The 14,366-nt window shown below is 42.9% G+C and overlaps 1 protein-coding gene across 9 annotated transcripts in view; it reads left to right on the forward strand.

Annotated features, from left to right (window-relative positions):
- The window catches only part of NAV1 (neuron navigator 1), a 346,655-nt gene that overhangs the window by 28,686 nt on the left and 303,603 nt on the right, over positions 1-14,366 (forward strand). The window contains exon 1 of one of the 9 annotated variants that reach the window (XM_072997118.2): positions 6,460-6,601. The exons of the other annotated variants lie outside the window; for them this stretch is intronic. The gene's annotated coding sequence lies outside the window, so the exon portion shown is untranslated. Of the gene's footprint in view, positions 1-6,459; positions 6,602-14,366 lie in introns of those variants that run through there. 9 annotated transcript variants of the gene reach the window in all.

Here is a 14,366-nt window from a genome sequence, read left to right on the forward strand (position 1 = left end):
TACAGAACTTACGGTCTAGAATTTGCTGCCAAGATAATGACAGAAGAGATAAAAAAGATAGAGGGAGGGATAAACAGAAAAGGAATATGGGAAATGTTGGGTTTCATAGTCCTAGGCTTACATGTTGAATTCATGAAAAGTAGTTTTGTTGGATTTACAACATGGTCATTCAGTGATCAAATGTGGGTTATACTAGCGAGGACATGGAATTAGGAGGTTCAGTCAGAAACCGTATGGAAGAGAGAGATTTGAAAGAAATAAGAGAGGTGGTAACATCTAGGTGGGTAACTCAGTTTCAGCAAGGAGGCACCTGATCCCAACATTTCATGCCATTTTGTGTTAAGACCTGGGCACCTATATACTGTATGTTGGTATTCTGAGAGCAGCATATGTGAGTCAGCAAGGAAGGCCATAGTGGATAACAAAGAAGAGGAAGACATTTGATGGTTGAAGGTGTGCTGCCCCAGGAAGACTGTTTGTATGGATCTGAAAGAAAGGAACATGTACTGTATTTTGTGGGTCTCAAGTCTCTTTGTAGGTCCAGAGGTTGGGTTCTTGGAGCCATGTAACAATGTTGATATTGTTGCCGGTAGTACACATACAATTGTTATTACAACCCCCATTTAAAAAAACGTGGCATTATAATGGAAACTGGTGAGCCACTCTGAGGATGGGATCATGTGACAAGGACTATTTTTGTATTTGTGGTATCTCTAAAGAACTCAAAACACTTCAGCTGTAGTGGATTGCATCCAAGACCTAGAGTAGGCTGATATGGATGTCCAGAAGAGCTGCTACAGGGAAAAAATATAGGTGGGTGGGTGTGTATCCTGTGGATCTGAATGTTTCTGCACTGTGGTGTCTGAGGGGATTTCTGAATCATGGAGGTGGACTTCTCCTTTACACTCATGACTTTCAAATCAGTTGATGCAGTTTTCCTTTTCTACACAATACGGGTTGCTGCTGGAACATTAAAATACAGGTCCAGATGAGTACTTTTTGTCGCCATGTGGATCATTATTAATTTATTGTTATTGTTTTATTCAAAGGAGTGACTTTTGGATTACTTCAAAAGTTGCTACCAAAGAGTGTCTTTCTCTCTGATTCTAACAATATTGTCTCTACCTCAGTCAACTTTGCAGGCATGTGTCTCCTTTGGAAATCTTGTTGCGCAAAGAGCTAAATACAACACAAATACAAAAAAACATAGTTTAAAAATGTAACTATGGTGGTGGTGGTGGTGCTGGTCTCTGGCTGTGTGGATATCATCTTACTTTTGTGGAATCCAAAAAGTCTCCTATTTTTTTTATTCAAGGGAAGTTCACAGCTTAACTGTATGTCAATGCCCTGAAAAATCTTAATATTTATATTTTAAATGCCAGAAATGATTCTGGTGTATATAAATTAATGTACAGGTGTGGCAATAACAAAAAGTCATGTTCCATGGCTCACTGTAACACAGCCAAACAACTTAGCCTATGATTTCACCACTGCATATGTGTGCATGCACAAACGGAGCCCATGAGCTAATCCTTCAGCAGCCCTAAAGCATATTCATATCACCATGCTTTTATTTGCCAAAGGTGTTCCTAGATCATTCTTCTTTTAGAAATCAGAACCAGCAAAACAGGGAGGTCTTTTTCCATGTTGTCACTGTTGAGCCTAGGGAACCTAATCTAAGCACGTGGGGAAGGCACCTGCTATATTCAAACAGAGAAACCTTACACTGTCTATGTTCTTTTTGTAGGCTTTGAGAAAACGCTTATGGGCCGGATGCTGTGGTTTAAACATTATAGCAGCTGGGAAGGAATAAGCAAATGACTCAGTGACTGCTGCTGGAGTGTTTCACTTAACAGATTATTATCTAGTAACAGATTCATGTTAGTTTATTCACTTTGCTGCTTGTGGACTTTGAGCAGAGCTCTTGGTGAGAGATTCAGGACAAAGAGAATTACTTCTTCATGCATTACATGGTGAAATCACTGCAAGCCCTTCCACAAGATGTGGTGCTGGCCACCAACTTATATGGCTTTAAAGAGGAGCAACAAACAAATTCATGGAAGATGAGGCCACCCGTAATGACTAGTGTATTATCATAGGCGGCATGCCTTTGAATACCATTGTGGGAGAGGATTGTTTTCCATTGGATCTGATTGAGGACTTCTCTTATGCATCTGGTTGGCCATTTTGAGATACAGGATGCTGGTGTAGATAGTGTTTAACCTGACTGACCAGAAACCTTTTTATGTTGTTACACAGTGAGCAGGATTTCTTTCTTTCTTTCTTTCTTTCTTTCTTTCTTTCTTTCTTTCTTTCTTTCTTTCTTTCTTTCTTTCTTTCTTTCTTTCTTTCTTTCTTTCTTTCTTTCTTTCTTTCTTTCTTTCTTTCTTTCTTTCTTTCTTTCTTTCTTTCTTTCTTTCTTTTCCTTCCTTCCTTCCTTCCTTCCTTCCTTCCCTCCTTCCTTCCTTCCTTCCTTCCTTCCTTCCTTCCTTCCTTCCTTCCTTCCTTCCTTCCTTCCTTCCTTCCTTCCTTCCTTCCTTCCTTCATTTATTTATTTATTTATTTATTTATTTATTTATTTATTTATTTATTTATTTATTTATTTATTTATTTATTTATTTATTTATTTATTTATTTATTTATTTACAGTATTTTTTTAGCCGCACCATTACCAGTGGCTTCTGGGCAGTGGATTATGTGGACCTCAAACCATTTACGGGCTCCTCGGATCTCCCCAGAGCAAGTAAAATAAAATAACTAGTTTTTTTTAAAATAAAAAAAGGGAACAATTTTAAGTGACTCCATATGACGTGATTCTGTTCTAAAACACAGCATGTCCCCTATATTTTTTAAAAACAGAACATTGATTTTTTTTGGGGGGGGGGGGACAGAGATTTTTTAATTTACAGAATTGCTGAGAAAATTCACAAGTCAGTATCTGAACAAGGTTTTGAGCATTCTAAACTGTGCTCCTTAAATCAATTTATGGATGTAACAAGCATATATTCAAATACTGTATATTCAAATTGTCTTCTGTGTGCATCCACATTAATAACATGCAGCTGCAGCACACAGAAAAAAGTGGTAAAATTTGGTCATTATATAGAAGGTAGGCTAGGAAGAGAACAAAACACAGAACATATCTTAAATTAAAACAAGAAAACATGGTCTGTACCATTATGGCATCTTATGTTTGGAGAGCACCTTGAAAAGCCTCCCTGTCTCTGGAGATGGCCTTCCTTTTCATTAGAGAGCTGTCCAACATTATAGCTTTTGAAACATAGGCTATTACTAGAGATGGGCCCAAATTAAAAAAAAAAAATCAAATCACTAAATTTGTTTTAAAAATTGCTAATTTATCTATTTGTATTGATACAAATCAATGGCCCCTGACAAATACCAATTAATGAATTTTTAGTGATTTTTGATTTGTTGGGCTACAAAATGCCTCCCCCCGGCACCTAGAGACACCAAAATTGTAGAGAAGTTTCCCTTGACTATACAGTCCCTCATAGTCCGGTGAAGATTAGGTTTTCCCAAGCCAGCTGCTAACTTTCCTGGGGGGACCCAATTTGTGTGTGGCTATCTCAGATGCCCGAAATCCAGTCTTCACCAAACTTGCAGAGCTTGCAGAGGAGAGTCAGGGGAACTTCCACTGCAATTTTGATGTCTCTAGGTGCTTGAAGTGCCATTTTACATGGTTTTAAAGGCAAACAAAAAACTAAAACAAATTTGATTTGTCAAATTGTCAGAAAAGTTCATGAATTTGTTATTCATGATTCATCAGGTGGGATGAATCACAAATCAAAACAAATCACCATTTTCTGATTTGTGTCCATCTTTAGCTGCTACTCCAGGGAAGTTGGTGCTGCTTGGTTGCACTGTGGGGGTTTGACTTCATCTAAATATTGCAGTCCTGGTTCATGACAGTTCACTTTGATTTCCTAGGTAACAGTTCAAAGACTTAATTATGTTCTTATAGACAACTGACTGGTACCAATAGCAAAGACTTTGATCCCATTTCACGCAGTGAGTTGGATGGGGTCACAGAGATAAAGAACTGAGAATTATTGGTTGTTGTGGGGTTTTTGGGCTCTTTGTTCTGAACGTTGTTCTTCCTGACCTTTTGCCAGTCCCTGTGGCCGGCATCTTCAGAGGACTGGAGTAGCCCCCCTCCCCCCCTCATCACAACAAAAACATGCTGATCACCCTATCTCCTGAAAAAAGACAAAAGTCATTCCCACAGCTATAAATGCTAGCCAACAAACACCAACAGAGCATGGACAGAGTTCCTACTCCAGTCCTCTGAAGATGCCAGCCACAGAGATTGGCGAAACGTTAGGAAGAACAACCTTCAGAACACGGCCAAAGAGCCCGAAAACCCTCAACAACCATTAGATCCTGTCCGTGAAAGCCTTCACGAATACAGTGAGAATTATTTATTAGAAACCAAACACTGGAACAGGGAACTCTGAGCATAACATTATTTTTTTAAAAAAGGAAGCCAAAAATGAAAGAAGACAATAATTTCAAAATTAGAAATGCGGTCTCAACAGAGGTAATGATGGTTGCACTTGTATCTAATGAACTTGAACCATTACATTGAGTCAAAGGTAAGGTGTTAAAGGTCGGATTCTCCCCCACTCTTTCAGGTCTGTCATTGGTGGATGCTTAAGGGCCATTCTCAAAGTCATATAGTCATTCAGCCAACAGTGTTCGTACCGCCTTCTGTTGTTGCTTCTGAAGTGGAAGGATTGGCCTACAGGTATTGTCATGGCCTTAGGGATACTCAGATGTGTTCATATTCTTTGAGGAGACTCCTTCTGTGTGTCTTCCTCCCCCATTCTTCAGGTTTTGTGTATAGTTGGGATGCTACTCAGGTCAAAAAGAAACATTCTATGGGATCCCAGCCTTGGGATTCACTTCCGCTTCTTGAAACTAACAGCACACAAAGAGACACCCAAAACAGAATCAGTACCACAGCCTCATAAAGAGGGGAGGGGAAATCTAACTTTTCATATCTGGTAAAAATCACACTATTCCAAATCTGCACAAAAGAAGAGGAGTTCGTACTAAATAATGTGCATTTTTCTTTTCTGGGAAATTTCTTTTCAGTAAGGCCACCTCCCATAGTCTCACCACTTTATGTATCACTTAGTTCTGATAGGTGTCCATGAGGCTCTGAGTCACAGAATCTCAGCTCCATCTTTAAAAATAAGTAAATATTTAGCTCTCAAGAAGCACACAAAATATTACATGTGTGAAGGTACAGAAGAAAAATTTCACAATCAGGATATGTTATGTAAAGAGAACAGATACAGATGTATGCGTTTGAAAACAAAAATAACTAAGCCAGGATTTGGATTAATTTTTTATGTACATGAATTTTGAGAATGCCTCTCTAGTTGATGTTTGTGTTTGTTAGAATATGAACTGGACACAAACTCCCAACAGTGGACCAAAACATGTTTTTCCCAATCTGTGATACTGAGGCATAAGTGGATGATCTGCAGCTTCAAATGGATATAGCACCACATGTGCACATCTTCATATGTCTCAGGCATATAGCTGCCAATATTTATGCTGGTTCCAATATTCTCTTTCTGTCTATGCGTATGTCTGTCTGCCTATCTATCTTCTACCCCAACCTTCTCCCAATGCAGGAGCCTTTTGTGTTGCAGAGCTGGTCCAACATGATTTACAAGTCATACTTACATCCAGCAAGTGTCACTTCCAGTGGGCCTCACTTCTGAATAAATGTACTTTGGCTTTGGACCCCGAATGCATATACCATGTGAAAGAGCCTACTTGCATATTAAGCCAGGGATGTTATGGGGAAGCATCCATCTAGGTTGTCAGCGGCTGGCTGCTTGCTGTAGTTGTAGCTGCTGCCTTCTGAGCTATACTGGAATTAATTTTATGTTTTGAATTCAGTATACGGTGAAGTGCAGAAAGGCGGCATACAAAAGATACATATGGGCACCCAACCAGAGCAGGTCTTCCTTCTGCTTAGGTTTGCGATCACAAATGAGGACTGCTCAAGGGAAGGACACTTCTGGACAGCTGCGTCTCGACGGTGCAGCATCTCTGTTTCTGGTGCGGTGCTAGGTGCTGAACGAGCCCGCCCGCTCGCTTTCCATCTCTGGAGTGACGGGGCGCCTTTCAGAGGCTCCAACGGGACCCGCCTTTCACGGGATCGTGACCGGGAGTTTTAAACCTGTCTGTGTCGTTCTTGACGCTTCCCTCTGGGTCCCTTCACCTGGGCGTTTGCCGGGTGAAGGGTGGAGGGGGGCGCGAGCCTCCGCCGCGGGCCGGGTCGCTCTCCGACGCGATCCCTGGCGGGCGGGCCACTCCCTCGGAGAACGCCAGGAAAGCCCCAGCCCCGGCTTGGCCCCTGCGAGCTGCTGCGGCCGCTCAGTCAGGCGCCCGGTGACACTCCTGCCCGCCTCTTTCCGCCCTCGTAGAGCTCGCCCGCCCGCCCGCTCGCCCGCCTGCTGGCCTGGCCCCGGCGAGGAAGGCGGGAGAGGTCGCGCACGCCGGGACCGGGACGACGCGGGCGCCGAGCCTGGCCGAGGGGGACTGGCGGACCTTCCGAATGCAGGTTTTTGCCCGCGGTTAGGATTTTCTCCCTCTCGGCACCCGCGCCTGCCTTTGCACGCCCAGAAGCCTTAGGGAGGCGTCTAGGGCTGGGGAAGGGAAGGGGGGAAGAGGCTGAAGGGCCCCCAAGCCGCCCGGGCGGGAGAGCAGCTCTTCGCTCCAGAACGCCAGCTGTGCATTTCCTTGTCAGGTGAGGAGCTGCCTGTCAGCAGTCCTTCCAGAGTACATCTGGGTGCCGAGTTAGGGAGCACCCTTCCCCTGATATTCTGGCTTTAGCCAGACAGGTTCTCTGAGTAGAAGACTAAACTAAGTCCCCCAGGTGTCAGGATCTTTCCCCTCCCCTCTGTGCGTGCAGTGGACAGGATCATTTAGACCCAACCAGAACAGGAACTGCTGGACTTGCCTAGGAGGAAGTAATAAGCCAGAGTTTCCTGTTACCCATGGGGGTACCAAAAATAACTTGATCAGGAGCAGGATGTGACTGCGGGCATTTTGTTTAATTTGTTACTCAAGCCCAGAAACCCACATCCCTTGAAGATTAACCTCTGGATATCTGCTGATTCTCTCTCAAATCTTCATCTTTCTATACCCAACAATTTCTCTTTCTTCTATTAAGTCTCTTGCTCTCAGGCATGGGTGGCACCTTGTTCCTGCCTGACTATTTAGCTATCAGTTCTCTCTGCGCAATTCCCTGTTTACCTAGCCCCCCCATAAGTAGGAGAAATTGACAGATCTGAAGGTATGATCTCAATAAATAAACTATGAAGCCAAGCTTTCATCAGAGGGCTAAGTGCATAATGGGATCACCCATGTAAGTGGCTAAGGCCAGTTAAGAGGATAGTGAAGTTCTGATAGCTGGGAAGGCCTGTGTTTGTTTACTCATGTGTGGTAACCCTGCCAAGGCTTCCCAGTTCCCACCTCCTTTCTCTCTGATGTCAGTAGCACAGATCTGCAGCTGAGAGGCTATGTAAGCCCATTTGGTTATCCTGTGGTAGCTGCTGGGCTGATGGATTTGGATAGTGTTGAGCTGAGTCACAGAGCAGGGATTAGAAAGGATTTGATGCTAAGAAGGATGAGATCAGTACTTACACTGATACCACTGAGAGGTGATGGCACTTACCCCAAGTTTCTCCTCTGGGCACCCAGCTTACATCCAGACAGTTATTCTGTTGTAGGGTTTTGATGGACTCATACGGAGGTACCTGCTGAAGAACAATTTTGGCATTTTAACCTTGCTACCTGAACTCTTGCCCACATTCATGCAGTTCATTTAACTTTTTTTCCTTGTGCCACCACTTTTTCAAAAATTCCCGAAGGAAGGTGGCATTCTGAATAAATTATACAAAGCATATCTATTTGTATTTCTTTACTAATGGCTTTGCACAATTGTTTACTGCTTAGATGTTTTAAAAATATATATACAGTTTTAAAATTTGATTTAGGTATGAGCAGAAATGGGAGAGACAAAACAGCGACACAGGGTGTATTTGGACATTATTTGGCCCAAGGAAGTGCACTAGAGTGTGCTGACTGATCACGTTCACTCGCAGTTGGCAGGTCTGAAGAAACTGTCTGCCCATCATTTGTTAGCTACAAAATCTAAATTTGGCACTCTAGCTTGTCTGTCCCTGACAAATAAAGAAAAATTGCAGGGTTTGTTCTGGGTAGCTGCCTGGAGAGCTCAGTGAGTTGGAGTACCTAGCTTCAAAGCTAGGCTTGGAAGCCTGATTCTCCATTATGCCTTGTAAGAGAAGAGCCAGTTTGTGTAGCTTCAGGCAAGCTGCAGAGTTTCAAGATCCCTCCTGTCACTCTCTCCCTCCCCCCGGAATGATAAACCACTTCTGGGTATGCCTAGAAAAACTTGGCAATGATCACCACGAGTCACTGACTTGATGGCACATCCTCATCATCCTCATCAAAGACTGTTCTTGGTATATTTCTGTAGGTTTGTGGAAGAGAGAGGAGACACAGAAGTGGACTAAGACATCATAGCCTCTGTGTTTTGCCTCTCTGTCTCCCATGTTCAGTGAGAGTGACCAGGCTGGAGCATGCTGCTTTGAAATGAAAAGGGCAGGCTTCCTTGATACCTTGATGTGCCATGACATCCAAACTGGGCAACTGAAGTCACAGTGCCTTTATGTCTTATATTAGTAGGACATAGAGAGTCATCATTCATGCAGATCAGAATAATTTCATGTTGAAAACCACTCCTTTGATTTTGCACCATTATCATCCACGTTGTTATCTGACTTCCTGGAATCTCTCCTGGACTCAGTACTGAGGATTTTAGTACTCAGACCCATCAATGCACTTTCTTCTTCCTTATTCTTGTGGGTTGATCCTCTTCTTCCTTCCAGTTTGGCTAACATTTTTGCTTAAAGAACAAAGGACCTTATGCACGGTCCAACAATAGAATAGGCTTATCTGAAGAGCACAGCACCAATGTTATCCATTCCAGGCTGAATATAGGTTTCATGTTTAAACAAATAAGCAGCTGCATTTTGGTTAGTAATAAGGTGTGCCTTGGATTCAACCACCACTTGGGCTCTGAAGTGTCTTTGCTTTCCCTTTTGTATATAAATTGATTGTGCCAACATCCTCCACAGAAGATCTTCACAGCTTCTGAAGCCACTTTTGATCACTTACGGCAAAACTATCTTTATTTCTAAATAAAGGGACAGCACCTCCTTTGTTATAAGCCAGCATGCACTCCCACAGAGTGCAAAGCTAGCTGTCTTCCTCCGAACACTGATTGCTCAGCTGCCAACTCACTCCTCATGTTGAAAGCCTTCTTTTAAAGCACATTATATTGCCCCAAGCATCCAACTCCGTAAAATCTGGGGTTTTCTTTCTCTCTTTCTCTTTCGGTTTCACCCACAAGGTTGTAGGAGGGAGATGATGCAGGATGATCACAGACATGTCTGCAGTGTCCTTGTTGAGACTGAGTACAGAGAGGGGCGTGCTTATCTGATGTACTAGGAGGCAGACTGTGCACAGAAAATGCGTAGCCTAGAAGTTGGAAGGAGACAGGGCTGTGAGACCCTCTGATAATGTTGAAAGAGCTGTCTGGGCTACCATTTGGTCCTGGGCTCAGCTCAAAGTGTTTGCCTTACCACCCTGAACATAACCAAACTCATCTGCTTTTAGAAACTAGAGAGAAATTGGGCCTAAATGGGCAGAAAACTACTTGAAATCTCCAGGTATAGCTAAGAGAGACTCCTACCTGAAAATCCGGTGACAAGCTGCTTTAAATCAGAGCTGACAATACAGTACTAGGCCAGAAGGACCATTGGTCTGATTCAGTACTAAGCAGTTTGCTGTGCTTCTGTACTTTGATGTCAACTAGAGATGGGAGGGTATTCACATTTGTATACGAATATCCCCGCGCAGCTGGACCATCCACTGATGTGTCCAGCAGTGGCGGCAGCCTCACTCTTCTCCATTCGCTCCTGGAGCTCCACTGTCTTCCTGCTCACCTGGCACTCCAGGCAGTGGGAGGGAGGACGAGTCTCGCTGCATGGCTGCTGAGTTGCTAGCTAGCTGAGCAGGAGGAGAGCAGCAGAGCTCTGGGAGTGATTGGAAGGATGAGTGAGGCTGCTGCCACCAGCGGATGTTTGAGCAGATGGGCCGGCTGCAGGGGCCGGCCCCTCATTAGGTCCAGCTGCACAGGGGATATTCGTATTCATATATGAACACAAATACCCCCATCTCTAATTTCAACCTTTAAACTCTGGAACACCCAAGAGGTTTAATGATTCACCTTTCCCACATGAATCTATCCTACAATCAAGATCTTAGCTGGAGCATCCTCTTTGTATACTGCTGCCTTTTGAAGTTAGGCAGGTGTTTACTGTAGGTTGGCTCTAAACCCAGTTGTTGTCTCAGTGAAAGGAAACTCACTAAATCAGTGGGATTTACATAAATGTTGATATCAGGTTTCCAGAGATTCAGTGGATTGACCCTAGTTGGGATTAACAATTTGAATTAGATCTTGGTCTTTCAGAGGTGGTGATGCCCAGTTATGGACTCTCCTTTAGATGAATGCAGTATGAGTAACTTTACTGTTATCTTTTAGGAGCTATTCAAAGTTGGTCTTTAGGCTTTTAATGTGATCAAAGCCATAACTAGCTGCTTTGACACCCAGGGCAAGCAACCCTGTCTTCCATCCACTCTGCTGTGAGACATGGGCTCAAAAAATCCATGAAAAAGGAAGAGGCAAATGAAGCAGAAGGCCAGGCTTTTAAACAAAGGAAACTGAATAGGACCAGGTGTTGCTGTTTATTCTCTTTTCCTAACACTCACCTCTAGCATCCTACTCAATAAAATATGCCCCCCCTTTTCACTTTCTTTTTTGCTCTTTCTCTTCACCCACAAGGTTGTAGGAGGGAGAGGCTGCAAGATGATCATAGACATCCATCTACTTGCCATATTTAAGCACCCTTTACTTTTTGGGCCACAGGGCAAAGCCCTAATTGTTCTGCCCTAGATTTAATTTAACTCCATTCCATTCACTACTGGTAGCTACTCCTTCTGCTCTGTACATATGTTCCTATTTTATCTCAGTGGCTCTTGATTTGGTAATATTATTGCTTTTGCACTGTTTATTGTTGCTTTTACTATGGTGTTTTAACTGGACTGATTTATTGTTTATTCTTCTCAGTACAGTGTGTAAAAAGAGAAGGTATTTCCTTTTACTGCTTTTAGTATTTAAAGGCTTCTCTCCCACCAACACTGTTCCTAAGCAGCTTTGCTTTGGTCTCTTTTTAGACTGTGTGCCTTTGGGGCATAGAATTGTCATGTGTACTCTTTGTAAAGCTCTATGATCATAGATACTGCTGGAGTAGTAATAGTAATAGTAACAGTAGGAGTAGAAGAAGTATCAGTTATTATCCTATAGCAAAGAACAGAAACACACAAAAATAATCTGTTGCTATAGAAATAGCATAGCACGCCAGAAGAAGTTCGACTAACACCAAAAATCTTACTTTAGTCCCATGTCCATACTGGATTACTTGGGGCCCTATGAACTTCTAGGGAGGAGCTCCACAACCTGGGAGTCATGGCTTAAAAGGCCTTATAAATGTTCCTACAAGCTACACCTCTGATGGTGGTGCAACATGAACTAAGGCCTTATCTGAGGATTTTCACAAGTGGGTAGTTCCAGATGGTCAAAGGCAGTCCTTGGCTCAAAGCTGTTGCTTTAAAATATATTGATCCCACAATAAATAAACATATCTTAGAAAGACATTGTGTGGCTGAACATGAATAAACAAAAGTGAAATTAGTCTGCAGTTGTTTTAGGCTGGTAGATGGAGATAAATGCATGACATACATGATATGTATGTATAGACATAACATGATTTTTACTAGTCTAGGAACAACTTTTGATGTGACTTAAAGGGCCAACTGGTGAATGAAGCCATTCCCCTTTCATTTCTATTTTTCAAATATCTGTACCAAAATTCCCCTCATTCAATGGATTTTGGTTTCTTTTTTTTTTGCACGCAGAATGAGCAAGGAAGGAAATACTATTTTCTGCTTGTCATGAAAGATGGGTCTGTGCTTATTTTTCCTCTTAAGTGTCTCGTGGACATAGGATTTGTGTGACTCATGATCTCATGGGATCTAGAGCCAGCGTAAGTGCATCTGTGGGCAGCAGTTGACTGTACTGCAGAAGTGAATCTTCAGGATAATAAATACAACATCACACTGTAACATGAAAAACGGGTAATAGAGTGCAAAACACAAAGGCTACATATAAAAAATCTTATCACTTCACTTGCCTGCAGTTTGTTGAATCAGACTGCCAGATTTATGTAAGAATGTTTGACATTCGAAGTTAACAAAAAATGAAATCAAATTAAGCAATTTCATCTGAAGCCATGGAGGTTAAGATTTGTAATGACCCCATCTCCCTAAAGAGACAATCATCACGGTCAGGGAGTCCCTCTAGGTGCAAAACTACCACCTTTATTTCCTGAGGTAGGTCCTTTAGGCCTCAGAAGTGCATAGTAAGCCCCATAGACAAGCCTGGGCCTTAAAAGTTACATTTGATTTGCTTCCAAAATAATAAAACATAGGCCATGTGATTCCTTAGAAAACTCACCAGCCTTGTAAAGTAGGACAGTAGGACCTCTGTTTACAGTTCAGTCATTTAGTCATTTAGTCGTGTCTGACTCTTTGTGACCCCATGGACCAGAGCACGCCAGGCCCTCCTATCTTCCACCGCCTCCTGTAGTTGTGTCAATTTCATGTTGGTTACTTCGCAGACACTGTCCAGCCATCTCATCCTCTGTAGACCCCTTCTCCTCTTGCCGTCACACTTTCCTAACATCAAGGTCTTTTTCAAGGAGTCTTCTCTTCTCATGAGATGGCCAAAGTATTGGAGCCTCAGCTTCAGGATCTATCCTTCCAGTGAGCACTCAGGGTTGATTTCCTTTAGAATTGATAGGTTTGTTCTCCTTGCAGTCCAGGGGATTCTCAAGAGTCTCCTCCAGCACCACAATTCAAAGGCATCAATTCTTCGGCAGTCAGCTTTCTTTATGGTCCAGCTCTCACTTCCATACATCATGACAGGGAAAACCATAGCTTTGACTATTCGGACTTTTGTTGGCAAGGTGATGTCTCTGCTTTTTAAGATTCTGTCAAGGTTTGTCATCGCTTTCCTCCCAAGAAGCAGGCGTCTTTTAATTTTGTGGCTGCTGTCTCCATCTGCAGTGATCATGGAGCCCAAGAAAGTAAAATCTGTCACTGCCTCCATATCTTCCCCTTCTATTTCCCAGGAGGTGATGGGACCAGTGGCCATGATCTTAGTTTTTTTTTATGTTCAGTTTCAGGCCGTTTTTTGCACTCTCCTCTTTCACCCTCATTACAAGGTTCTTTAATTCCTCCTCACTTTCTGTCATTAGAGTGGTATTATCTGCATATCGGAGGTTGTTGATATTTCTTCCGGAAATCTTAATTCCGGCTTGGGATTTCTCCAGTCCAGCCTTTCGCATGATGTATTCTGCATATAGGTTAAATAAGCTGGGGGAACAATATACAGCCTTGTCGTACTCCTTTCCCAATTTTGAACCAATCAGTTGTTCCATATCCAGTTCTAACTGTTGCTTCCTGTCCCACATATAGGTTTCTCAGGAGATAGACAAGGTGGTCAAGCACTCCCATTTCTTTAAGGACTTGCCATAGTTTGCTGTGGTCCACACAGTCAAAGGCTTTTGCATAGTCAATGAAGCAGAAGTAGATATTTTTCTGGAACTCTCTGGCCTTCTCCATAATCCAGCGCATGTTAGCAACTTGGTCTCGAGCTCCTCTGCCCCTTCGGAATCCCGCTTGTACTTCTGGGAGTTCTCGGTCCACATACTGCTGAAGCCTCCCTTGGAGGATTTTGAGCATAACCTTGGTAGCGTGGGAAATGAATGCAATTGTATGATAGTTGGAGCATTCTTTGGCACTGCCTTTCTTTGGGATTAGGATGTAGCCTGATCTTTTCCAATCCTCTGGCCACTGTTGAGTTTTCCAAACTTGCTGGCATATTGAATGTAGCACCTTAACAGCATCATCTTTTAAGATTTTAAATAGTTCAACTGGAATGTCATCACCCCCACTGGCCTTGTTGTTAGCCAGGCTTTCTAAGGCCCACTGGACTTCACTCTCCAGGATGTCTGGCTCTAGGTCAGCAACTACATTGTCTGGGTTGTCCAGGATATCCAAATCTTTCTGATATAATTCCTCTGTGTATTCTTGCCACCTCTTCTTGATGTCTTCTG

The sequence above is a fragment of the Pogona vitticeps genome, chromosome 4, assembly GCF_051106095.1.
Source record: "Pogona vitticeps strain Pit_001003342236 chromosome 4, PviZW2.1, whole genome shotgun sequence".
In the NCBI taxonomy this organism is placed as follows: Eukaryota; Metazoa; Chordata; class Lepidosauria; order Squamata; family Agamidae; genus Pogona; species Pogona vitticeps.